This window comes from Balaenoptera ricei, chromosome 5 (genome assembly GCF_028023285.1).
Source record: "Balaenoptera ricei isolate mBalRic1 chromosome 5, mBalRic1.hap2, whole genome shotgun sequence".
Taxonomy (NCBI): domain Eukaryota; kingdom Metazoa; phylum Chordata; class Mammalia; order Artiodactyla; family Balaenopteridae; genus Balaenoptera; species Balaenoptera ricei.
In genome coordinates, this window is record NC_082643.1 from 30,574,159 (window position 1) to 30,600,658 (window position 26,500).

The 26,500-nt window shown below is 37.1% G+C and overlaps 1 long non-coding RNA gene across 3 annotated transcripts in view; it reads right to left on the bottom strand.

Moving 5' to 3' along the window:
* The window catches only part of LOC132366369 (uncharacterized), a 195,969-nt gene that overhangs the window by 82,641 nt on the left and 86,828 nt on the right, over positions 1-26,500 (bottom strand). For 2 of the 3 annotated variants that reach the window (XR_009503433.1, XR_009503432.1), the window contains exon 2: positions 8,592-8,738. This is a non-coding gene — a long non-coding RNA (uncharacterized LOC132366369). Of the gene's footprint in view, positions 1-8,192; positions 8,273-8,368; positions 8,516-8,591; positions 8,739-26,500 lie in introns of those variants that run through there. The other variant, XR_009503431.1, reaches the window with a different exon arrangement.

The window sequence follows — 26,500 nt, forward strand, 5'->3', positions numbered from 1 at the left end:
ATCACCATTCTATTCTTCATTTCTATGAGTTCAACTTTTTTTTTTTCAGATTCCATATATAAGTAATACCATGCAGTATTTATCTTTCTCTGTCTGGTTTATTTCACTTAGCATAATACTCTCAAGGTCCATCCATGTTGTCACAAATGGCAGGATTTCCTTTTTTCTCATGACTAATGTTACTTCTTTCTCATGAGTAATATTTCTTAATATTCCTTCTTTCTCATGAATAATATTACTATATATATATAGAAATATTATATATAATGGAATGTTATATATATATATATATATATATCTCACATTTTCATCTGTTGATGGACACAGGTTGTTTCCATATCTCGACTATTATGAATAATGCTGCAATTAACATGGGAGTGCAGATATCTCCTTGAGGTAATGATTTCATTTCCTTTGGATATATACCCACAAGTGGAATGCTGGATCACATGGTAGTTCTATTTTTAGCTTTTTGAGGAACTGCTATACTGTTTTTTCTATAGTGGCTGTACCAGTTTATATTCTCACCAACAGTGCACAGGGGTTCCCTTTTCTACATGTCCTTGCCAACACTTTTATTTCTTGTCTTTTTGATAATAGCTATTCTAACAGTTGTGAGGTCTTATCTCACTGTGGTTTTGACTTGTGTTTCTCTGATGATTAGTGATGTTGAGCACTTTTTCATGTACCTGTTGGCCATTTGTATGTCTTCTTTGGGAAAATGTCTATTCAGGTCCTTTACCTGAATTCAGGAGACTCTATGTTGCCATCTCAGTGATATCTCCAGGAATTATTCCTTATAAGGCAAATCACTTGGTTTTGTGTTCCTGTTTCTATTTTCTTTCAGATAGCCATAAGTTGTTAATAAAATTTTCTTCAAAATTCCTGCTTGCATTTTGCTGTACTCTGAAGATGTATCAGAAGTTGTGTGTCCTCATTTGAGGCCAGTCTCAACAAGGAGGTTTCACTCAATCCAATGATTCTCTTATGAAGAGCTATTCAATAAAGTGAATTATCTCAGACAATCTAGGAGAGATCTTTTGGGTCAAGACCACCTTCCTAGTCCACTAGGCCAAGCCTCATAGATATCTAATGACTTCACCAACTCAACCAGGCCTCTTTTCTATGTGTTATCCTCTTCAGGGAGTTCACATCTGATGCTTGGCATGACAGAGAATATTAACAGTCTGGGAATTTCTAGACTAAAGGAAAACTAGTTAATTCAATTGTTTCCTGATGATAAGAAATCTTAGTAGAAGGAGAGTTAACTGCTTAAAGTCATAACAATGTCATTTTACAAAATATTCATGTTCTAAAGAAATAATGATCCTTCTCTGTGCCCAAATAATACACTCATTTTTTAAAATTGTCTCATTTATTTTTATAGACTCTCCAAAAGCTAGGACAATGCCTGGCCCATTTATTGAGCAATATGGATGCTCAGTACATGTGAACAATCCAACAGCTGGTCAGTCAACAAAGTAAGAATACAGAATTCATATTGTTTCCTTTCTCTCCTTATATCCCTAACTGTAGATATGTGTCATAGTTAGATATTTAGTCTCCCAAATAAATAAACAAACCATTTTCTCCCAATTAATTAACTGGGCCCATGTCATTGTATTACAAAGGACATTTATTTCCCAGGAGCCAAATTTAGTAATTTTTGTCATTTCCCTTTAATGTCCAAATTTGAGCTTCCTTGGAAATTAATTCAGTTGCAGTTTACTGTAGAGCTGCACTTAGTAGCATCCAGGACAGCAAGCCCATAACTCCCCATCCAGATTTAAATCACACCAACTTGTTTCATGTTGCTATCGGGTCATCAATGTGTCCTTTCTAATGCTATCTTGAAAGGGACAGTCATTGATATGACCATCAGTTCAAAGTTCTACCAAACTAAGGCATGTAGAACACATTCTCCCTCATATATTTTATTTTTTAAATTTATTTCAGTTATTTCAGGGTTTCCATTTTTAAAAATCATCTTTGTGCCATGGACCTCTTCAACACTTTGGTGAAACCAATGGATAAATGCATAAAATAAAAAACATAGAATTACAATGGAAATCAATTATTATTATTTTTGACATTCTGTGGGCCAATACAGAACTTTATATTCCCTAAAATTTAAATCTGTGATAGAGGCCTTAACTATTCATAGTATTAACTACTGTAATCTAATATACCTACATTGACTTGGAATCAAATATAAAATTAATAATTTAGCAATTTAAATTACAGTCTACTAACTTTGAGTTTGTTCAACATAGTTTTCAAAGTCCTAGCCACAGCAATCAGAGAAGAAAAAGAAAAGGAATACAAATTGGAAAAGAAGAAGTAAAACCATCACTGTTTGCAGATGACATGATACTATACATAGATAATACTAAAGATGCCACCAGAAAACTACTAGAGCTAATCAATGAATTTGGTAAAGTTGCAGGATGCAAAATTAATGCACAGAAATCCCTTGCATTCCTATGCTCTAACAATGAAAGATCAGAAAGAGAAATTAAGGAAACAATCCCATTCACCACTGCAACAAAAAGAATAAAATACCTAGGAATAAACCTACCTAAGGAGGTAAAAGACCTGTACTCAGAAAACCATAAGACACTGATGAAAGAAATCAAAGATGACACAAACAGATGGAGAGATATACCATGTTCTTGGATTGGAAGAATCAATACTATACTAACCAAAACAATCTACAGATTCAATGCAATCCCTATCAAATTACCAATGACATTTTTTACAGAGCTAGAAAAAAAAAAATCTTAAAATTTGTATGGAGACACAAAAGACTCCGAATAGCCAAAGCAATCTTGAGGGAAAAAAATGGAGCTGGAGGAATCAGACTCCCTGACTTCAGACTACACTACAAAGCTACAGTAATCAAGACAATATGGTACTGGCACAAAAACAGAAATATAGATCAATGGAACAGGATAGAAAGTCCAGAGATAAACCCACACATCTATGACCAACAAATCTATGACAAAGGAGACAAGGATATACAATGGAGAAAAGACAGTCTCTTCAGTAAGTGGTGCTGGGGAAACAGGACAGCTACGTGTAAAAGAATGAAATTAGAACACTCCCTAACACCATACGTGAAAATAAACTCAAAATGGATTAAAGACCTAAATGTAAGACAGGACACTATAAAACTCTTAGAGGAAAACATAGGAAGAACACTCTTTGACATAAATCACAGCAAGATCTTTTTTGACCCACCTCATAGAGTAATGGAAATAAAAACAAAAATAAACAAAGGGGGCCTAATGAAACTTAAAAGATTTTGTACAGCAAAGGAAACTATAAAGAAGATTAAAAGACAACCCTCAGAATGGGAGAATATATTTGCAAATGAATCAATGGACAAAGGGTTAATCTCTAAAATATATAAACAGCTCATGCAGTTCAATATCAAAAAAAAAAAAACAACCCAATCAAAAAATGGGCAGAAGACCTAAATAGACATTTCTCCAAAGAAGACATACAGATGGCCAAGAGGCACATGAAAAGCTGCTCAACATCACTAATTATTAGAGAAATGCAAATTAAAATTACAATGAGGTATCACCTCACATTGGTTAGAATGCACATCATCAGAAAATCTACAAGCAACAAATGCTGGAGAGGGTGTGGAGAAAAGGGAACCCTCCTGGGAATGTAAATTGATACAGCCATTATATGACCCAGCAATCCCACTACTGGGCATATACCCAGAGAAAACCATAATTCAAAAAGACACATGAACCCCAATGTTCATTGCAGCACTATTTACAATAGCAAGGTCATGGAAGCAACCTAAATGCCCATCAACAGATGAATGGATAAAGATGTGGTACCTATATACAATGGAATATTACTCAGCCATAAAAGGGAACAAAATTGGGTCATTTGTAGAGACATGGATGGACCTAGAGACTGTCATACAGAGTGAAGTAAATCAGAAAGAGAAAAATATCGTATATTAACGCATATATGTGGAATCTAGAAAAATGGTACAGATGAACCGGTTTGCAAGGCAGAAATAGAGACACAGATGTAGAGAACAAACATATGGACACCAAAGGGGGGAAGCGGGGGTGGGGGTGGTTGTGGTGGGATGAATTGGGAGATTGGGATTGACATATATACACTAATATGTATAAAATAGATAACTAATAAGAACCTACTGTATAAAAAAATAAAATTCAAAAAGAAAAGAAAAATAATTACAGTCTATAAAAAAGCTATGAGAATATTTACATCTAAATAAATAAGCTTTACAATCTTGGTGTTGTTAGTCTCTCCTGGCTGACCACCCTTGTACTGTACCTGGTTTGCCACATACTGACTCTCCCTATCAATATGATTTGTACTCTTAAACTTTTCCAAATCCCTCCCAAATCAAATTAATTTTAATTCACTGAGAATTTCTTGAGAATTTCTAGGTATAGTTGAAATGGGATGCTCTGTTATGTGTAGAAATGTCTTCCTTCCATCACCTGAAATTTTATATAACTTGCCCGTTTTGCATAAATATATGGAATGTATCAATGAATAAATAAATGGTCTGTGTTTTTGCTTTTCTCATCCCAACCAAGTATAGCCAGTGAAAAGATCCTTCTTGGTCTTGTTCTATCAGAGGATAAAGATGCAGTTCTCTGTGGCCTAACATAGTTTAGACCTGGTGATTACTCTGGAGACTTTTCATCTCTCTCCAATTTACTGAGGTCTTGGAGGCACTATCTGAGTTGGAGTTAATAACTGGAGAGGAAAATGAACTTAGTTATTTATTATTATTACCATTTACAACTGATAATAAAAATTGTCATTATTATGGCTATCATTATTGAGTTCACTTGTTGAGTAATCATAAATATTTTACTTGTAGAACATGTCTTAATTTCAAATTTTATTGAAAGATAGTGTGTATAGCTCATATAGAGGCATTTGTGCATGCATATGCTGTAGAGTTTATTCAACAAATATTTATTACATGCCTACTCTGTATCACACAACATATAAAGTAAAATTACATTGATATGTTCCAGCCCAACTAAGCTTCTGACACCTCCCAGCTTTAATTCTATTCAAGGGCAACATTTCCAGCAATGAACAGCAGCTATTTTCAATTGGTTTTCAATGACACCCTCAAAACTCAATCACCAAAATCTCACTTTTAGAAAATTGTAAAAGGTATGAAAAAATGTCGGCCCAAAGGCAAAATCATTCAGCAATTTAAAAGTAAAAGCAGAGATTTGCTACGGAAAGTCATCTTTTACCTTGAGCTCTGGTTTTCCTTCTGAAGAGAGGAGTATGTGTGGTTAACTTTTATAAAAGGCCATTTCCATTCTGTTTTACAAATAAAAGATGTGGTAATTAGGACTAGAAGTCAAGGAGTTCACCAAAAGGGATAGGTTGAGGCCATCCCCAATTAGAATTTTATTTGGTTGATGTCACAGCTTAAAAATGTAAGAAACACAAAATACCCAAGTGAATTTACACCTTCCAAGGCCATTTCAGGGGATTTTTGAACAGAGATAAAACTAGACAACACCCCAAATATGTGCATTAACAAGGTGGACCTCTGCAGAGTAAAAACCAATCTTTTCCAATCAAACCAAAGCCAGTATCTCACTTTCTGGAAAGACAACTCAACCAAGCAACTATTTGTTGGTTGGAATTGCTTTAAATTATTTTAGAAAACGTCAAAAAATAAATTACATTCCCCTTCTTGCATGTATTTTTCCAGTTCCTTTTCAAAACAAAATGTTCATTTAGGGCCATGACAGCGAAAATAGAAATGTCTTTGGCATAAACTTAGCTTTCTAGCCTGCAGGCAAAATAGAAAATTGTTGTTAAATTGGTGTGGACCAGAAAACGGATGATAAAACTTGTTCATGAAACTTCTGCTAATAACAAACATTTGTCCCATGGTACGTACTATAAGTAATAACACATGACAGGGGATGGATATGTCACTGTCCTGAACAGGGGGTTTTCATGCCTGTAAAGGCAGTAGGCCAAGTTCACCTCACCCTTCAGTTATGGCTCCCTACAAAAATCTTAGGGTTGAAAAAAATGCCCTTTGTAAACTACGAAATACTTGGGAAGACATTCTCTGGAGTTTTCATCTTAGTTATTCTTCCTTTAAAGTTTTACAGGCAGCTTGGGTGGTTATGTTACTTATTATGACCAAGCACTAATTTCAGGTTCTATCTTCTGCTTCGTCAGCATTTACTGTTTCCTAAGAGTTATGCCATTTATTCATTTTGCCTTCATTTCATTTGACTCAGTGGTCAGGAAGAGATAGGAAGCAATTTTGAAGAAGGTGGGTAGTTGGCAGGTGAAGAGACGGTGTCCATGGCGAGCACCGACGACAAGTCCTTCCTGTTGCCAACTAAAAATTGTCGCTTGTCTACAAGAGTGAAGTCACTAGCCACTGCAGTTGCTGGCCTTCAACACCCTGAAAGGAGTTCAGGGTGGAGAGCAGGAATGAGGCACTCAGTCCTCTGGGAAAAAATGGCAGAACAGGCCTTCAGAGAGTTAAATAATTTCAGGAGAAGATTTTATGAGCCCAATTTCTTGCATCTTCTCTTATCTAGAAAAGCACTATAATCATTTACGGTGACATCTGCTCCTCATGACCAGCAGCAAACCTCTGCCAAAATGTGTGCCTGACTGCATGTCCCTCCTTCACCAAAATCACATATATTCTGACCTCCCCTCTACCCCTTCAGAGCAGTTCCTCAGAGCTGGCTGAGATGCTGTCTCCCGGGCTATAGTCCTCATTTGGTCCCAAATAAAACCTAACTCACAACTCTCACATTGTGCTTTTTTTTTCTTCTTCACTCAACACTGTTTTCTCACTTTATTTTACCATATTTTCTTGAATTTAAGACACCATTGATTGAGAGATTCACCATTTTATGCAGCAATATGAAAAAGAATATACACTTCCGATCAATCTATGATACAACACGTTAATGATCGTTCTACTTGAAGCCTGGGTGGGCCGCACAGCCTTCTTTGCCCAGAAATTTCTTTTATCTCTTCCAAATTATTTGGCATTTTCTCTTGCCTCTTATTGCACTGCTTGGCCTGTAATGGAAATTCTTCTGCACTTATCTCAGTAACAAAATGTAACAAAGCCTCCTAGACCTGTAGGATTTTTTCCCTTCTTAGTCCCCTAAAGCATTTGGTTGTTCTTTCCAAGAAAAGAAGGAATTGCAGTCATCCCTCCCACAAAGAACGTTGGCTTCAGCTAGAATCAAATTCATGGCCAGCTGCTGTCTTTCTGCCTAGGCAGTCACTTTTCATGTCAAGGCTGAATAATGGGCTTCTTGTTGAAGACATTTGACATAACAATTACACTCACCATGCGCCTCCCCAACATTGCGCATAATCTCAGTCGATGTCACAACAACGAAAACAGTTATGACAAAGTCTGCAGGCAGTGGCCACTTCATCATGACTACTGCCTGGCCGACAGCAATTCTACAATGGCTCTCGATTTCAGAGATGCTCAAATATGAGGGAAAATGTGCATCTTAGAATTAGCAGAACACAGTATTACCTGTTCACACACTGTACAGGGGTAGCAGACTCAAATGCCCATAAAATCATGCACATTATATAAATTATGTACATTAGTCCAATTCTATATAAAAAAAAACACGCCCCCCCCATGTCAACTATTTCCTGTCTCAGTTTTAAGAAAGATGTGGATACAAAGGAATATTGTCCACCAGAAGGAAAGCACCAGCCTACCCACCAGGAATGGTAGCAAACTGAAGAATGCATGTCCCGTCTACAGGGGCCAGATACTGCACAGCTTCGGTCAAATGTTACTCTGTCAGCAATCCTTAAGACTTTGGACTTTGGAAGATATTGCCCAATCTTCTGATTTTTTTCAAGAGACACTGGGAAACTGGATGTTCATATGAAATCTCTTAATTTTTAAGTTTTAAGAGCAAATCTTTGTGCTATATTTGGTTCACAGCTCAGTAATTTGTGGTCCCTGCAAGGTACACCTAACATAGGTCAGCCATGTTGTAAACATGGCCATTTGTCCTGTGAGTTGATTTAATCAAAAAACTATCAGTATGAATGAAAAGGTAATCTTACCTCAGTAACATCTTCGCCGGTGAAACATCAGGACACGTTAGGTACCAGTAGAAGTACTGAACCAGAAAGTCTTTTCATTTTGAATATTTTTCTTATAATTGTCTAGTATAATAGAATCAACTCACTGGGAGAATTTCAAGGTTCACAACTGGGAACAAGCAGGAAAGTAAAAATTATTTTTTCGGTCCCATATCTTTCTTTAAGAATGAGAATTACTGATCTGGGACCCAGTCTTGCTTGGTACCTTGTTGAACCAGCAGAGGTGCTGTTAGGAGCCTCCCAGCTCCCTTGGGAGGAGGAAGCCCACATGTGGAGAACCCAGAGGAACTGGAAGTAGAGGGTGTGGCAGACTACCAGGTAATACCCTTCTCATCGCCCCTGCATCTTGGCCCTAGAAAAGAGAGCGATTGCTTTTTTCTTTTCTCTCAAAGAAGGGAGATAGAAGAATTAAGAGTAGAGCTACTTACTATGGCTCAGCCCAATGCATTCATCTCTGATTTAAAGGCTTGGAGTCAGCCAAGAAGTTGGACCCTGAATATACCTGCTTTCCTAATGGAATTCAAGGCAATAGATCCTTCATGGCTTCTTCATTTTCTGGGACTCAATTTCCCCATCTGTAAAATGAGCAGAAAGATGAAACAAGTATTTTTCAATCTGTGTTCTGAGAAGCTTTAGGAACTCAGCTACTGTGCTTAAGGATCCGGTTTTATATAATTTGCATTTGGTCCTAAAGGTAACGTTTCCATTTAATAGGAGAACATCATAACACCTAAAGAAATGCAGTGTTGGAGAAACAAGGCTGGGTGATATAAGTAATCTGTGAGGAGGCCTCTCCAGCTCTGACACTTTGATTCTAAAACTTCCCCAACTTGCATGTACATTTCAATACTGTTCTAACAAAGTAAAACGCAGAGGCATTTTCAGATTAAATAATAACTCCAGCTTTTACCTAAAATACATGAGTCAATATGAACGTTCTCGTAAGGCTGAGTATGCAAAGGTACAAATGGCTTTGATTTTTTCTTTGAAATGAGGCTTTCGTTTTTTCGATTTTGCAAAAGATGACAGCAACGAGCTTGAATCTGGGAAGGGCAGCTCACACTAGAACAAAGGAGACCTTGTGTCTAGTCACTGTTGAACACGCACTCGCTGATGGAATCTGTACATGCAAGTGAGGAGAACTGAGGTCATTTTTAGCATAGAAAGGCTCCAGATCATTTTTCTTAGGAAATGCAGGAAACTGAAGTGAAAATAAACTCCATTATGCAGACCAGGCATAAATTTAACTACTCCTTAAACACAGTCCATGATTTCCCACCCTTTTCTGCCTGTGCCTGGAAGGTCCTCTAGCTGGATTGTCTCCACTTCTCTAAATCCACACCATACCCAGGCTGCATGGTGATTTCACTTCCAATCTCAGTGTTTTCTCACTCCTGTCAACCCCCTATAGCCCCTACTGTCTTTTATAATTACCTTCTATAAATGGGTAGTTTTGTGAACCCCTGTTAGATATACCTATGCATCACTTACCCACATACTCCTGACTCGAGGGACCACTATCGCTCTTCTGTACCCCCCACGGTTTCTGGGCACATGGTGAGTAGGTAATCAATACATACGTTGAAGGATTAAATGTATTAATGAATAACTTCTGCATCTATGGGCAAGAAGACTACTACTATATGAGGAATGATAATATGGGTTCAAAACACTTTGAGAAAAAAAATGGAAACAGACTAATTGTTCATATAATAGTATGAGATTAGATTGTTATCATGAAAACAATGCTTACAACACAGCAGTGAGTGAAGAAAAAAAGATGTAAAAAAAAAACATAAAGAAGAGAAGAAAAGATTTCACAGTCATGTTTAAGATTATTGGATTCAGAGTAGTATTTTTCTCTATGTTTCAAAATGTTGATAATGAGACTTATATTACTTTTATAATGAAAAATAAGAAGAAACAGGCTTTGAGTTTCTATGCCAGAGGAATATTAGTGGAATTCTGTTGTAACGTGAATCTGAGGTCCACATAATTGCCATTTTTTAGAAGAAATCATTTTATAGCAAATGTTGCTTTTTGGTAGTTCACAGACTAATAGTGGATAACCCCTTCTATGAGTTTCATCATGGGATTTCCTTTAATAAATTCCATTTCAGGGAGAACAGTGCTATAGCAACATGTTTGTGTCTCACTATCAAAGAAAATTTCATAAGCAAACTGAACCAATTTGTTTCCTAGTGTATGTTTATCACCATTAAGAACTCCAAGAGTGAAAAAAAAAAATGGTAATTATCTTAGAGGTCTCTAAATGCTTTCATGTTTTAAGCCACGGGCTGAATTAGGTCCTGAAAGATCCAATCTAGTAAAAGCAACAATGCCTACTAGTAACCTGAGGAAAAGCCCCAGAACATTTTGTCCTCCAGCAAGTGACTGACCTAGATCTGGATGACAAGCCACTAGACAGTGTTTCCAGGGATGGAGGGCATGTCTGCTCCCAACCCAGCTTTAAAGCTGTATGTGTGTGTGCATGCATGAGTGTTTTTTTAAGAGAGTATACTATTCCCCAGACAGCAAAAGAAGGTGGGATATTTTATCACTTTGTTTCAGAAAGACCTAGATACTTCAAAACACTTGCCTAAAGGAATGTATCTAAAATAACACATTCTACTTCCATATTTCTATAGATCAAAATACAGGTACATACAAATCATTCCAAACTCCTGTACTTGCCTCATTTCTGTTACTGCATAAGTCACACCAAAAAATGCCGAATAATCAATATAAAATTCCAATGTAATTTTTCCCACAGCTCTTTGCTCTGTGACACAGTCCCATGCAATTAGATATATTCACAACTATGCTGTGGGGTTCCTGAAAACGTTTTTAACTCCCTTATTTAAAGAACAGCCTTTCCCATACCCTTCCCCTTTCTCCTACTTTCTCCTGCCTAGGATGCAGATGTGAGAGTCAGAGTCAGAGCAGCCATATTGCAACTATGAGGGAATAGCCAAGAGAAGTGCAGAAATCTTGGATCTAACATTGTTAAGGTGCTGAAATAAAACAAGAAGCAATCTACCTTCAGTTTCTTATTGTTTATTTAAGTCAATGTGGTTGGATTTTTCTGTAGGTAACAGCATTCTTATCTCTTATAACCCATTGGTGGCCAACTTTCATTACTGTGGTTTTTTTCTTCATTTGTTTTTCTCTTTGTCAGATTCTCTCTCTTATTCTTAGACTCACATGTGAAAGTATGCCCATTTTGCAGACATATCTATGATATATATTCTACTAAAAAAATATAAATATAAATTAGTGTTTACCAGTGTATGTGCCTCAGAACATATGTTTGATGATATACTCCACCAAAAAAAAAAAAGAAGAAGATGGAGGCAGAGAATAGGGAAATTTTGTGACCAAATATGTTTGGAAAACATTAGATAGTCTATTTTTCTAGAGCTTTGCAATACACGTAAAACTACTGCAGACTTTGAAAAGAAGAATAAGTGTAATAGCGAAATTGGGATGACATTCAGATATTTCCCAATCATACTGACCATTGAATTGATTTTTCAAGCAATCCCTTTATTTACTGACCACCTCTCAGAATTAGAGTTCTGAGGACCATATGTGGGAAACACGTACTACATTCACCCATAATATTTAATAATTTTAATATTAATATTTTAAATATTTTAATAATTATTGTTTTATATTTTCTTATTTGCAAAAGACAGATACATTCTGACAAATTTTAGAGAAACTCCCAGGGAATTCAAATCAACAGATATGTCGACACATACCAAAGAAAGGCAAGAAGGCAAGTAGTAGCGAAATTTGTGATTACTTCCAGCTGGTTACAAATCCCCCATTTTCTTTGGCTAGAAGATTCAACCCCTGATACTGGCAGCCATGGTAACCCACATGTGCATTTCTGGATGGGGACAACTCTTTCCAGACTAAATGCTTGAGACATGACACCTTGGTTAGTCTTTGCCGCTGCTCTCTGTAAGGACATTGCTGTGATTCTGTAAAACAAACAATTCTTGCTAATCTATGACATACTTGGATTGTCATGTGTTCTTAAGATCCTTCCTTACCTTTAATGCAGAACTTGCTTTCCCTTTGGGGATAGTTTATTCTCTCAGCAGAGGCATTTGATGTATCTCTGAGGCATTGTAGGTTGTAATACTCACCACCCCCAGCATCCCTTTCCAAATGACTTACTCTGTACCACGAGCCCAGCTGTAGCTATCAGGGTGTGTGTGTGTTTTTCTTTCCTTTTGCTCTCTTCACATTGTCTCAAATTTTGAGCCAGAATAATTTAAGCACTAGGGTCTTGTCGGGTTTTGCAACCATGAACAGCCTCGCAAAGTCTAGGCGTTTTGCCAGAAATCTAAACTTTGTTGAACTATGTGAAAAGGTTAAACATTTCACAGAGTTTGGGTTTCCCCACCCCCCTACTGCCCTCCCAGACTCTGCCTTGTTCTTAAATGTCCGTTTTATCAAGAGATGGAATAACTAATAATGTGCTGGATAGAATATTTTCAACCATCATGCTGTAACCATAGTAGTGCTAAAAACCCCAAACAAATGTTAATCACATGTCTCTCCATAATCAAAAAGAGCTGAGGACAAAGGGTCAATGTAGTCTGTTTTAAGATGAAATGCCAGAAGCTTTCCATAAAATATATCTTTTTTAAATGAAGCTCTTATTCCCTGTTTGTAATAATTTCTTTGTTAACAAAAAAGCCCTCCCCAAATTTTCCCCAACGAATTAAAATAAATCACAACCTCCCCAGTCTGGAGGAAAATATAAAATACTGTTTCCTAGAGCCCTCGTTCTGGAAGCTTCCTCGTGGTTATTTCTGGGAACACTGGATGCCTGTTTACTCTCGAGGAGGATACTTCTAAGGTTCTCAAGCTCACACAACACAGATATTGAAGGGAAAGGAAGTAAAAAAAAACCTAGGAATCATCCTTGATTCACTCAGTTCCCCACACCCCATCTGAGCATAAGCTGTCTGTATCTCTCCTAAAAGGTTTCCCAAATTTGCTTACTCTGTCCATCCCCACCACCACCATCCCAGTCTCAGCTGCCACCCTCTCACCTGGACTCCCACGATGGCCTCCTAACTGGCCTCCCTTTTTCCTCCCTGCCTCCATTCTCCCCAGAGCTGCCAGGCCATCCGAACTCCAGAGCCTTAGAATAAAAACACAATCTTCTTATTCTGCTTCATAAAGCTCTTCTGAAAACCCTTCTTCATCTTAAACCACCTCCTCCTTTCCTATCAAACTCTGGCCACTCGGGTGCCTTCTTTCTCTCCCGCAAACACCCCAAGTTTATACCTGTCTTAGGGCCTGGGTCGGGCAGGCTATCCCCTCATCTCTGCATGGCTGGCTCGTCCCTGCCATTAGCTCTCTGCTTAAGTGTGGTGTCTCTAGAACAGCCTTCCCTAATCACACAGTCTAAAAACCCTTCTCCCCAAACCCTCACTTATTCTCACTCAGATTCCCTTTTTAAGACTCTACACAGCACTTTCCCTAACTGATCTTTTCTCTAGCTCCCCATTCATCACCTGTCTTCTGATTCCCTCCCACTGGATATAAAGAGGAAATTACTGGTGTACAACTGTATCTTCAGCCCCTCTAATAATGCTTGGGACATAGGAAGAACAAAATAAATAGGTATGGAATGAATACCTGAGCAAGACAAGAACTGAAAACTGGGTGATTATTCCAACTCTTGTAGCCCAGCCATGGGAAAATGTAACAAGACCCAGATAGCAGGTACTTTGGGATAAGAGTGTGTCAGAGGTTGGACATCCTGATGAATGTCTTGGGGTAGGCCATTAGCCTTTACAAACTAAACCAGAGAAAATACAGTTACTGACATAAACAGAGAGAGCTATATTTGGCTTCACTCGCGGGGAAATGAACTTTTCCAGGAGGCTATTTGTGTCTTTGACATGTTTGGTATAGTTTAAGCTACTACTTTGCAAGGCAATTTCCTGAGAAAAATGTCCTTAAGCAGAGAATAAATAATTTTTCCTTAACGTATTAAGGTAAATTACTGCAGATTATCTCCTGGATAGTGATGACTTTGTAAGAAGTTTATAAATACTGTTAAGTAAAGTAGCAGTAATTCAGCAAACAGCCAACTTAGATGACTCATATACATAGGTTGAAAATTATATCTGCCAACAAAGATCAGAGCCAAAGTTGGTCACTGGAAAAGTGCTTAACCAAACTTTGGCTTCTAAAGTGGGTTTCATGTGGAGCCAGGATTAACAAGGGAAAGCATGACCAGAATGGAATGTGAGGTTGAGTGCTGCAGAGAAGATGTCCCCGGGGCTGTGACCTGCTTTTGGTCAGCAGCCCTGGGAGCTGGGTTTGTTTCAATCTTATATAATTTTGCTCTCATGACCAGTCAACGGGACAGGAAGAAAATGGGAAAAGAGCCTGGGTGAGCAAACACACCGAAATATGTTTCTGAAGATAAGGGAAAAGGTAAAGATCATGGTACGGTCATTCTGGGAGAATGCAGATAATGGCCAATTTACTGATAAGGGGAAAGGCAGGGAAGTCGACTGTTCCCAACTTCATAAATAATAAAGTTTACAGGAGGCACCGTTTTCCTGAGATTCATGCTTCCACATGGGCAAAGTGAAACCTGAATGTGATAATATTAGTTATTATCACAGCAGAGAGCTTCTCATAAAAATGTTATATAACCATTGACCATGCAATAGAATTGTGTGAAAATATGAGGTGTTAGTCACGATAAGCATCTAGATATTCCCAAAATCTCACAGGAGAAAGTATATGATAAGGAAAAGGATTGCAATTCCTTTTGAAGAACAACCTGAAAAGAAGAATTATAGACTTGGATCAAAGAAGCCATTGCTCTCTTTCATCTATTTATTTGACAAGTATTTATTGGGTGATACTTTGTGCCAAGTACTACATCAGGCACTGTGGACATAAAGATAAATAAGTTACAAATCTGAAAATACATTTCAGGAAAATGTGGACTATAGTAACCCGAATAAAGTAGGCAGTGATCGTAGCAGTGATGTCAGGTCAAGGGAAGGACTGGTTGATAAAACAGGAGAAATAGGAGCAGTTAAGGCCTTGAGTTCTTTCTGGAATGATTGATTAAATACTTCTTTTTCTTCCACTTATCCCTCCATCACAGTTCAGTGAATGCTGCTAAAGTAAAACTTATTTTATCCCTTTTTTGAACAGGTATTCTAATCCCTAAAGATAAGGAAAGAAACTTCTAGAGAGGTCTTTAAAATAGTATCAATGTCTTCTCCTAAAATTCTCCATCCTCATCATCTCTACAACATCCACCCACCCCGCCAAAGTGAGATGGTTTCTGTTAATTATAATTATTGCATTAAATAAGAAGATCCTCCTCACCAACTTTGATGCATTTTAGCTGCATTTGAATCATTCAATTTCCCGAATTTTTTTAACTTTAAAATTTCTTTGCCAGCATAATATAATTTTTTAAATTATATTTGATTGGATCCATTCATTCATTCAACAAATGTTTACCACTTTGTGCATCCACTTTGTGCCAGCTACTGAACTAGGCGATAGGAAGAGAAAGACAAGCAAGCACAACTGATCCCGCCCTGAGGCATTGACATCCTAGTGAACACGAGTAAACAGCGAATTCCAAGAGTGCGCCAAGGACCAAGATAGAAGATAAGTACCAGGAACCATGAGGGCACATTATCAGACAGTCTTGGGGTGTCAGGAAAATTTTACAGGGGAAACATCAAACTGAAACATAAAGGATGACAAGAATTTATCCAAGTAGAGAACAGAGGGAAGAATGTCCTAATCAGAACTAGACATATTTTCAAAATTCCAGAGATGAGAGATATGTTCCAGAAATTACAAGTATGTAGCTATGTATATTGGGGTGGGGGGGGAATGGGAGTGGAAGTGGGATGGAGGGGTGGGAGATGTGGATTGCACTCAAGTTTTCAAGGAGGTAAGCATGAGAGAAGTTGTAAAGGGTCTCATAAGCCATATTAAAGGTTTTGAATTTCATCCTGAAGGCAATGGGAGCCTTTGGAAGTTTTTAAGCAGGGGAGCCATGAAAATAGATTTCTATTTTAAACAGTAACACTGACTACAGACTGAAAAACAGATTTGAGGAAAACATGGATTATGGTAGCTCATATAGAAGTTGAAGGTGGTCAGAGCAATGGTGTCATAAGCCAAAGGAGGGACTGTTTATCAGGAAGGGAGAAAATTGAGCACGTTAAATATTGATGTTAACAAATCCATATGAAAGATTGAAGACATAAAGAGAGGGGACAATCAGTAAAGTAGTCCTTGAGGACATAAGATGTATTGTGATCCAGAGTGTAGACTGAGGAAGCAGCCTTGGTGGAGACACATCTCCCATTGGAACAGGAGGAAAGAGGAAATGGTGGACGTGGATAAAAATCAAGTTTTAAATTCAGTGTCAGGAACTGAGGGAATTCTCTTGCTTTTCTTTTCTCTGAGATCTTCTAGCAAGATTTGCTGCTAAGAGTGACATTAGGGTAAGAAGTTTGAGAAAAGTAAGGAATCTGAAATAGCCACACTGGAAAATAGCACAGGGTGATGCCGAGTACACACAGAAGAGTATCTGGGTAATGCTGAACGTTTGGTTGAAATCAAAGCCATACCTTTTTTGTGGCATGAATCTGGCCAGTTGTGTGAATTCTCTAGAGAGCAGACATTTGGAATGACTTAGCTTTAAGGTGGGTATGGAGGAAGAACAAAAGGGCAAATGAATCTGAGGACATTGACCCAAAGGGTAAAGCATGGAATGAAAGCTGGAAAGAAATGAAATCGGGATGGGGAAGACAGATGGAGAAAATAAAAGGGGCAAGAAACGACCTCTATGAAGTAGGAGGTCAAGTGTAATGGGGGTCATTATGTATGAGATACTGAAGGAAGGGAGGTTGATGTGGAACAGTTGCATAATGAATTTAAATATTCAGAGGTGGAGACAAGTTCCAGGTGATGACAAGATCCAGTTGCATACAGGGGAGTGAGCAGCTGAAGAGACCTGGAAGAGAAGGTCATGGGAAATAAGATTGTTAAGGAATTGGGAGGCAAGGTGTTGGTGGTCATCTACAGAGACATGCAGGAGTGGCCGAACCCAGGGAAGACAAGTAGCTGCTAACATCTTGAGTAAGCAAGGGTATGGTCACGTTGGCAAGTAAGTTCAATGAATAGAGATAAAGATGATACAGTCAGATAGCCTGAGCCCCAAAGGGGCAGTGGTTCTTATGTGAGAGTGGATGAGTACAGTAAGTCTCCTACGTACGAACCTTCAAGTTGCAAACTTTCAAAGATGCAAACGTGCGTTCGCATGTCCAATCACATAAGTTAGTTCATGTGTCTGTCATACACTGTCACATGAGTGCATCCCCTACAAGTGGTTATGCAGCTTACCCTCCATCTCCTATTGCTGATGATCCTTCAGCTCTACCTTCTCCCACCTCCTCTCCCTCCTCCAGTCAGTAACTCTTCTTGCCTGTTCACTCAGTGCCAGCCCCTGTATGCCAGCTGTTGTACTGTACTACTGTACTTTTCAAGGAACTGTACTGTAAGATTAAAAATGTTTATTTTTTGTGTTTCTTTGTTTTTTATGTATTATTTGTGTGAAAAGCATTATAAACCTATTACAGTATAGTACTATGTAGCCAATTGTGTTAGTTGGGTACCTAGGCTAACTTTGTTGGACTTACAAACACGCTCTCGGAATGGAACTCATTCGTATGTAGGGGACTTACTGTAGTAGTTTGAAAGAAGCAAAACAAAGTCATGCTCAGCCTGAGGAGCAGATAAATGAGGTGTGGACAAATCACCTGACTCTACTTGAGAGAGATTTGGGGATAGCGATTTCCTTAGGAGCAGCCAGGTATCTGAGCCAGGAGGTGGACAGAACCAACAGAGACGGGTGGAGGATGGAATGATGCTGGTTAACTACCGAGGAGAGTTCCACGAGTCACAGGTGAAAATCTGAGATGGTGGGGAATCATTCAAGGTTGGCTCGTGGAAGAAGAATACCTGAGAAAAGAAATAACTGGAGGGTCTTAAGTCTTACATGCTGATCAAGGACGTTAGAGATGTGAGGCATGGTGCATTCAGCTGCCCTCAGGGTTTCGAAAGAATGAATCACACTTTTCCCCTTGGAGTTGTAGGCACTTTAGGCTGCTTAGAAGGATTTAGTTACAGACTGGATTCAGTTTTGCTCACTAGGGAGCCCAGCTGAAGAACTCATTCTTTTCATTGTATTCACTGTCAGATAGACAGTGTTAGAAATTTGATGTGCGTGTCTCTGTATTCAAGGTTTCTCTCTATAGTTTTATTTTATTAGATTTTATTTAAATAGATTTAATAAGTTAAACCCCTTATTAATGTTTCACATTTGTGGAAATATATTTATTCTTTTCATTTAACAACATTCACTATTTAGACAAAGGATTATTTGATCTCCAAGCCTCACCTGTTAGGAAGGGCAGGAGTCACTGGGGCTACAGCTGTCAGTCAAAGCCTGGACTTTTGACCAAGTGCTAGTCTCCAAAGGATAGAGGAACTCTCTCTTCTTAGGACATTCTTCTCTAAGTGTCTCCAAGAGCCAAGACTGCAGAGAGGCTGGTTCCTCAGCTCCTTGTGGGGAGGCTGCCAAGGCAAATGGTAGTTCCTAGAAGTACCACCAGATAGCTGCAACCTCTGCTGGCTGGGGGACTCTAATCACACTTCGATTTAAAAAACAATTAATATATTTTTTAAATGATCACAAACTTACAGAAAAGTTGGATGTTCAGTGCAGAACATTTTATTTTTCTTACCCATTTGAGAGTAAGTTGCTGAACAGATGCCCTATCACCCATGGATTCTTTATTGTGTGTTACCTACAAACAAGAACATTTTCCTGTGTAACCACAATACATCCATCACATCAAGAAATGAACAGTGATACTTAACCGTGTTACTACCATTTTAATTCTCAGGCTCCCTTTACATTTTACACATTTTCCCCACAATATCCTTTATAACAGAAAAATTCAGTCCAGAATCACAGGTTTAGTTGTGCTGTCCCCAGCCTCCTTCAGTCTGGAACAGATTCTCAGTTTTCCCTGACTGCCCTGACACTTTAGAAAATTACAAACCAACTACTTTGTAATATGTCCCTCACTTTGACTTCATTGGATGTTTCCTCTTGATTAGATTCAGATTGTGAATTCTGGCAAGAATATTTCAGAAGTGAAAACATGTTCTTCTCACTTAATTCCATCAGATGGCAAGTGATTTCTATTTGTGCATTACTATGTTTACTTTTATCTTTTGGGTTAAGTGGTGTCTGCAAAGCTTCTCTACTGTAAAGTTCCTCCTTTCCCTTTAGAAATTAATAATTATTTTGTAGGGAGATACTTTAAGAGTATATGAATATCCTGATGCTCTTCAAATTTTCAATTTAGTCATGGATTTATTTATATCTAAGTGGATTTCCAATTTTATTCAATGGGTTTTAATCGACTGTCATTATTTTTATGCTCAAGTTGTCCCAGATTTGGACAGAAGGAGCCCATTCATGGTGGCTTCTGTTTCCTTTTGACATGTCCCCAACATCCTTCTAGAACTTCCTTGCTTTCTGGCACAACATGTCCTGTCTTGTATTTTCCCTGTTTCACCGTTGGAATTATCCACTTCTTCAAAGAGCCCTGGTTCCTTTGATTGGAAAATAGTATTTAAAAGCCAAGATCTGAGTGCTGGATGTGCTCATTGCTGTTGCGCTGTCACTGCCCCAAGCCTCTTTTGTTGGAAAGAGCCAGGAAATATATGTCAGTGGATGCATATCCAAATCACTTCCATACCCATCCATTTACACCTTTAATTATTTCTATATCTATTTATCTACCTAACCATTGGTCATCTGTCTGTTTTTCTACCTATCATCCATCTATTTATATATCTACCCATCATCTATCTACCTATCTACCTATCCATCTACTATCTATCTATCACAGACCCTGCATTCACTTGAATACTTGCAAGTGCAGTCCAACATAAGAGGGTTTATTCTTATTTCCTCCCTTTTTGGATTTCTAACTCCCTTCTCCTAAAGTGAGAAAGCTGTCTCCACTTATTGTTAATATGCTTACTTAATTGGTCAATCCCACTGACAGGTCTTCCCCTGTGTGGCTGTCTGCTCTATCTGTCACAGCTCTGATTCCATATTCTGTCCTCCACGTGGACAGCTTCTCACCTTACCTGGGCTCTGACACTTCCTATCTCCCCTTTGCAGGGAAATCCTCCTCATCTTACTGGAGCTCTAATACCCCTCACTATGTCCCCCATCTCCCCTCTACTTGGTCTCCAGCACCCCACCCGAGGTCATTCTCAGCATGGACGCCCTCCTGTCCCTGCTTGAGCTCTGCCACCAGCACCAGGCGATCACTCCTTGAAGATGCTCTTCTTATCCTGCTTAGGCTCAAACTCCCTGCCCTAGGACACCCCTTACCCTGCTCAAGTTCTGACACCCAATGCCAGCTTCCCATTTCCTCTGCATAGATGCCCTCCTTACTCAGATGGGGCTCTGGTTCTCCACCCAAGCTTCCCCTCCTCTTTGCAGGGATACCCTTCCTGCCCTGCTAGGGCTCTGACACCAATGTCCTAGTGTGGACCACCTTCACCCTGCTTGCACTCTCAGCCCCTGCCACCCCTCTCTGACACACACATACCTAGGATGTCTGCTTTGCTCCATCTAATGGACTTAGGACAGAATTTTCCAGGAGAGGAAGAGAACGGCTCTGAAATGCTTTGAACATGGACGCTGAAGGCCTTCAAGATGTCTTCAGAATTGTTATTTATCATTTTTTAATCTTAATCATTATAACTAATTATTATCACTGTTATCATACTAATGATAATTAGTTATTATTGTTATGTTACTAATTTATCTGAGATGAATAAAATTTAGTGAGTTATTGGTATTTCATAAAATATAAAACTAACCTTTTCAATTTCAAAAATAGCCTTTCAATTTTGAGGAAAGATTTATTTTATCTGATTATCCATCTCCCATGAGCAGATGGAGTGGTCCACCCATAGCATCTTTGTCATTGAAAAGCTTTTGAGGATGGCAGGTCTATAGCAATTGCTTCATAATTAATAAAAAAAAATGAAAAATTCTAATAGTTCTTCATAATCACCATAGTTTTAAGGAAAGTCTGGCTTTAGTCATGATAGAACGAGCTCTTTGGACTACAGTTACTGCCTAGCAAATGCCATTTTTTTCAATTCTCTTAATTTTTTATGCACATTATTGGGTGTTGATGTAAACTAAGAATATTGATGGCATTTTTATCATTTTTAATGAGATCAGAAAATCAATTTACAAAATGTTAACTTTGTAAAGAACTCATTCTTTTCATTGTATTCACTGTCAGATAGACAGTGTTAGAAATTTGATGTGCGTGTGTCTGTATTCAAGTTTTCTCTCTATAGTTTTATTTTATTTAAATAGATTTAATAAGTTAAACCCCTTATTAATGTTTCACATTTGTGGAAATATATTTATTCTTTTCATTTAACAACATTCACTATTTAGCCACAGATGTACTACCAATTCTCTGTTTTACTTTTTCATTTCAATAGCATGAATGTGTTTCAATAATAACCAGTTAAAAAGTGAAACTGTTGATAATGATTATTCATTTTTGTGTAGCTCAAAAAAAGAATGAGCCAGATATTATTGATTTTATTTTTTCCCCTTGAAGGTTTTTATTTTTTGTAAAATATATGTGTAGTCATTTCTTAAAACTAGCACATTTCACCCTATTTCTGCATGAAGTTCGATTTAAAATAAGCTAGTTTGAAATTCAACAGTGGCCAAACCAGAATGTCATTTTCCTCCTGGAAGGGAGAGAGTAATTTCTCTTCCCTGATATAAATGGAAAGAAATTCATTATTTTTCTCTGATATTAATTTACATACATTTTATAGTCTTTTCCTTTTCCTGAGATCACTAAAACTGCAGTAATTTTAGCAGTATATTTTACTTGTATTTATTTTTCAGATATTTTAAAAAATATTTTTAATATTTTTTAATTATTTAAATTTTTTTAATATTTTTTAATTATTTAAAAAATATATATGACAATACACCAATCTTAAAGATTTTGCAATATAATGTACAATACAGATTTCAATAAAGGCTACAATACTATGTTATATAATTTGTTAGTTTTACTAATCACAAGTTCACCTTTAAACAATGGATTTGATTGTGTGAAAGATGCTGACAATGAGTGTTGATCAATTTCCAACCTTGTTGGAAATTCTCCCAATCCTTTTTTCTATTTTACCTTTATTTTCTGTTTATCCTGAAACAACACACATTTTTTCTATTAATATATGAGATTCAGGAGTAATTTTTTCTTTTCTGCTTGCATTACAAAATGACAATGAATGCGTGCCCCTCCTAGAGTGTGGTTTATGATTTAATAATGCCACAGCTCCTGGTCCTGTCAGTATTCTTCTCTCTGTAAGCATATTTCCAGGCCACAATCTCAGGCACACCTCGTGTCATGTGGAGATCAGGAATAAACAGCAAATCTCATAAGCGGTCTGCTTTTTAGCACCACATCAAGAGAAATGTAAATTTTTACCACATAGTTTTTCATTCCACTGAAGCTTTTCCTTTGGCTAACTCATAAAAATTTAAATTTTTCACTTAGAGTGCTTTAATACTTTTACCAATCTAATCACTGAATATGTATTTGTTTTCAGTGAATTACCTTGAGATTCTGCCTTTCATTTAAAGACAAAATGTACCTTTTCACATTCTAAAGTATAATGTAATTAAATTATGCATATAGTTTTTATTATAAAAGGCTTATGGAGCCAGTGATAGTCTATGAAAAGGAATAACTTAAAACAAATGCTATCCGATTTTTAAGTCTGGAAAATGTTTTGTAATATTTGGTATAAAGCAGAAGAAACACAATATTTGACCAAAATAATATCTATTATATATCCTCTTACTTCTCCTGAAACTTTGTTCCCTAAACGCAAATGAATAAATTTCCCCTGGGGAAAAATGTCCCTCATCTACAATCAAATTCTTGATTAGATTGACACGTGGAGTTTGATGCGATGGATTAGACGTTTTCCCCCAATGTTACTTTAAGTTGCTTGAAGCTTTCAGAGGAAGCTGGAACTAATTTTTTTAATTTCCATAATACACGTGTCCAGCCGGTTGAACTGCTGACTTAACTCCATCTTTCAAAGATAGACTAAAGCTCAGTGCAAATGCGGAAAGGTCGGGTTATGCTAATGAGAACCATTTGGTCAGTTGCTTGATACTTACTGGACATGATAATCATATTGCCACACAGGCAGTCAACTCCACTGAATGGTATGGCTTTTAAATCCATAGGTATGCAAGAAAATTTCTCAGCTCACTGTACCTTCAAGCTGTTTTCAGCCCCGGGGTATGTTAAACCAAAGATGTGTGACTCGGAGGCAGCCCTGGGAAGGACAAAGGGAAAGGGAAAGCTCTGGTCCTCAGCGGTGACCCTGCTTATGGGACAGTGAAACAGTGTGTATAAGAAAGCAGCCAGCCTGTGAAGATTTAGTCATAAGATTGAGATGAAAAGATGAAAGTGGGGAGAGGAAAGGAGTTATAAAAAGTCAGGAAGGGAATAAATTTCAATAGTGAACACACATGATATGACAGAGGAGAAAAATGGTATTTACCAGGTGTCAAAAGTTCCACCTGTGGGGACAAAGTGAGGGTGGGTGGGAAATGGGGTCAAGGAACATCTTTTTACTTATACTGAGAATAGCCACAGTGACACTACTAATGAGAAAATTAACTTCATTGGTCTTTGGTATTATCTTACAGTTTAAATTAAAATTGAAAAAGTAGCTCCCTTGCTGCGATCTTTTGAAAGTCAGACCTCAACACAAGGGTCTGTCTTAAAAAAAGAAAAGAAAAAAAGAAAAAAACCTACAACAAATAATTAAACTAATAGTTCTGGCCAAACCTTCATATTAATTTTATAATTTCCACGGGTCTATAGTCATGGACCCACAGCTAGAGGATCCCAAAACTCACTGCCTTATCGGCTGTTCTCAGGACCCTCCTAATAAACTATGCCATTTAGAATGAATTAACCTTCTCCTTAGGCCCCGCTTGTGAACTCCATATACACACACACACACACACACATATATATGTAAATATATATGTTATATGTATGTATGTATATATGTAGGTTAAGAATATCTCTTGTGCAATTACATTCTAATGCTATTTACATTCTAATGTTAATTATATTCGTACGCTGTTTATATATGTTATATGTGTACAGCTAATAATCAAAAATAAGATCTAAGTAGTAAATGCTGCCATACACTCTCCTGGTGCGACCAAATAGTAGCACAAAGAGGAAGCTGGGCATTCTAATAATAGCAAAAATTGTGAGATACAGAGAAGGTTGTTGTTCCAGACTGAGAGGAACATATACAGAGGTTGGCAGGAAGCACTCAGTAAGGAGATACATTTATAGACTGTGCAGTGAGGAAGAGAGGTTTTCTTATTTAGCAAATATTTTCTGTCTCTAGATGGTTTCTGCCAGCCTTTTGCAAAGGATGTTTCAAGAAACAATGGTTCCAACGATGCTCTGGTTACAAAAAAAAAAAAGTTTCATGTTTAAATGAGTGTGAGAATGTGACATATTAAACTCCAATCTTGGAGATTCATAATATATGTGAACAAAATCAAGGTTATGTAATGTTATACAGTTTTTGAAAACCCATTTAAAATAGCCTCATGTGGGCTTCCTATAACAGCCCAACTGTTCTGCAATATACAATTTTTTTTAAATGGATACATTTTCCCATTCATCTGCTTATCCATTCCAATACAGTAAAATCGTTTATTAGCCATTACTTTTCTTCTTCAAAATAGTTTAGCTCTTCCTCATCTGTTTAGTTTTGCAAATTAATATTAGAATTTTTTCAAATTAAAGCAACTCTGAATTTTTAATTAGAATTCATTAACACTTTAAATTAATAGGGAAGAACCGGTATGTTTATTTGAATAAATCTACTGTTTAAGAACAGATCACATCTTCATTTGTTGGAGTCACTATTTATGGAAAGGAAAATTACTCAGTAAATGTTTAAAGTTTTCTTTATATGGGATTTATCATATTTTGTTGCTATTGCTAATATTGTTAGTGAGATCTTTACTTTCAGCTAATAGAATATTTAGGTATTTAGCGAATACTCTATTTTTTTCTCTACATTTACTGTATACCAGCCAGATATCTTGAACTATTGGAATTTTTTTTAGATGACTTCCTTTGGTTTTCTGGACTAATTTATATTATCTTAAAATAATAATAATTTTGTACTTTTATTATTTTTATGGATAAACCTCCTGTTTCTGCTTTGTATCTTGTATTGGTTTGAAATGTAAATGTTAAGGGTAATGACACACTTATCCCATTTTTGATGTTAAAAGATATGCCTGTAGTTTTTCACTATTAAATAAAATGTTGGCAATTGCTTTGAGGTGAGGCCTAATTATCTTGTTAAGGAATTATTCTTCAAGTGCGAGATCACAGACAATTTTATAGAGAATTAGAGGTTTCATTTTCTCACGGGCTTTCAAAATCTTTCTCAGTAATCATACGGTTTATCACTACTAACCTTTATGAAATAATTATATTAATTATGTTAATAGATATCCTAATAAATAAACTACCCTTACATTCCTGGCTAACATGAGTTAATTATGTTGGATTTCTTCTTAAATATACCAAGGAGTATGATTTACTATTATTTAAGATTCTTTGTATATCATTCCTAACAATTGTTCTGAGATTTTTTTTTTTTTTGGCTGGGAGGGAGGGGGAGAGGAGGAGAATCTTTTCCAGGTGTTTGTAGCAAAGATATTGTCTATCATTTTATATGCTCCAGAACAATTTATTATTTTAATATACAGTAGAAGAAATATGAGGTCCTTAAAGATTGCTACAAGTTACTACAAAAACATGTAACCTAGAAACCTATAAGAAATATAATTATTGATCTGTTAAGATTTCTTTTAAAAATTGATGTTTAAAATTTCTTTCTGTGTGTCAATTTTGGTAAAATTTAGCTCCCCATTAAAACAGATTTGTCTGTTTTCTTGCATTTATCAAAAAGAAGAAAGCAAAGCAGGTATTGTTGAAAAAAGAGGAGTTGGATTCAAGTAAATTTGGGAAGCATTAGACTGAATGAAGTTTAATAGGTTTGCTTATTGCAGAACTCAGAACTCTCTATCTAAGAGCCCTTTGAA